The 1,976-nt window shown below is 44.3% G+C and overlaps 1 pseudogene; it reads right to left on the reverse strand.

Moving 5' to 3' along the window:
* Window positions 1–312: 312 nt before the first annotated feature.
* LOC149224137 (histone deacetylase HDT2-like) lies at window positions 313–967 on the reverse strand (annotated as a pseudogene).
* Between the last annotated feature and the right edge of the window lie 1,009 nt (window positions 968–1,976).

Below are 1,976 nucleotides of genomic sequence, written 5' to 3' on the forward strand. Positions count from 1 at the left end.
TATTCCAAAAACCCATGTAATCGCACCCATATTAGCCTCTGCTGCATTCACAATCACAACTATTGATCATCGTGATCCAACGGTCACAGTCCTTTTTCCCGCACGTTAAACATCGTGCATATTCCTCGCCATCTGATCGTTTGTCGCACGATCGGACAGCAGTCGCAAGCCCCGATCTCACAAACTGCATACGTGTTAACCTACGGGGGCAACAGTTTTCATCCGCCACCCGTCATATTGTGACTGGATCGCGCGGCCATATACGGATACCACCGAACCCCGGTGGGCGGTGCAGGGAATACCGCTTACCGCCTACCTATACGTCTCCCGCGCATTATTGTCCGCACATCTTTTGCGTGCGATGACCGTTGGATCTGCTGCTCTTTGATTCAACGGCTCACATTCATCATCAGTGTATTCTTATTTTTCCACTAGTTTCTTGCCAGGAAGTGATATTCTTTCCCCCAGCTTAGCCTTTGCAGCTGCTTTATCAATTATCACAGGTTCAGGCTTCACTTGTTTCGCACCATCTTTCATTAACTCAGGCTTGGCAAGTCTTGCTTCTCTTTGGCCATTTCACTTAACACGATGCATCAGAGCCTGAGCTTGTCAATCATCATTAGAATCAGAGTCTGAGTCATCATATCCTCCCATTCCACCATCTATTTCTTCTACAACTGTGGTATAACCAATGAAGAAGATGCTTCCTATGGTGCAACTGTGTGAAAGCTTGAAAGGTTTAGAAAACATAATATCCAACGAAAACTAGTCACATTTCCCATATGTAAGCGCACCAAGCACAACTTTCTTGTTATCAACATGAACATTGAGGAGAGCTCTCTCACTTTCCTTTGCATTTTGAATCTCACCCAGGGCTGCCTGCGATAAGTGGAGATATTTACCATCTCCAGGATCACAGCTCTGAACCTCCCCAGGTTTTACCTCCACACCCCAAAACTCCATTTGATCTGAAACCCTCCGCTCGATTGTTTCGGTTCAACTCCTAACAAACGAGGAACTCTATTATAACTCTGTCTGCTTCTCTCGTCTCCATCTGCTCATCTGGTGGCTCTGTCTACTCCTTGAATATTGCCATATTGACATCAATGAAAATCCATGTCCCACAGTTTTTTAGTTGGGAATTCGTTGGGAACAGTTGGGCCACAAGCACTAATAGGTAATCAACAGGAAAACTCATGATCTTCGCCTGAAATTAAGGAGATTTAATTTTTTTAAGTGTTTTAAGACATATCCGTGGGTTGGGTATACACAAACCCACATACGCACGTGTTTAGCTCAGGGCAATGTCGCGTATAGGGAGTAAAACACTGTTTTTTAAGTATTTGGACCAAGTCTGGAAGGAGGGTGTTACACAAAAATATCATCACCATGATTATTTGCAGTTAGTATGGGTCTATCATCACTTGTACTTTCCTCCTAAGCAAGTCTCAGACCTCAGCTCTTCAAATCAAGCTTTGGAAATGGGAGAAAGACATTAAAAATCAATGTAACTTTGGTTTCGCACTTTCTCTCACTGTCACCTACGGTCCCGCACCATTTGTGTACAAAAACAGCGGACCTGCCCGCTCTGTCCCTAACGGTGTAGGTGCGGACCCCTGTGAAAGTCAAAAGGCGCAAGTTTTATCTTGAAAAACTCACTTTGGGTTAATTCTAGAGGTTTCTAGAAGGAATTTTGACGTGGATTGTTCGCTCTGAGGTGGTTCATACATCCCAAAAGAGAAGGAGCTAATCCCTTGATGAGAGGAGCTATCCCTTTGAAGGAGGGCTTTATTCCTTTGCAGGAGGACCTAGTAACCTCCCTCCATTGCGCTATAAATACAGGCATTGGGCTGGTTGCTAGGGAGGTTAGAAGCTGAACATTTTTTAGGGTAAATGTTGGTGAAATCAAGACTTCCTAGTTGAGCTTAAGAGGAGAGATCACATACCTTTTTGGCTTCATTGGGGAGTGAGTGAAA

The sequence above is a fragment of the Pinus tabuliformis genome, chromosome Q, assembly GCF_031772625.1.
Source record: "Pinus tabuliformis cultivar Carrire ecotype Pingquan chromosome Q, CPIR1, whole genome shotgun sequence".
NCBI classification, from domain to species: domain Eukaryota; kingdom Viridiplantae; phylum Streptophyta; class Pinopsida; order Pinales; family Pinaceae; genus Pinus; species Pinus tabuliformis.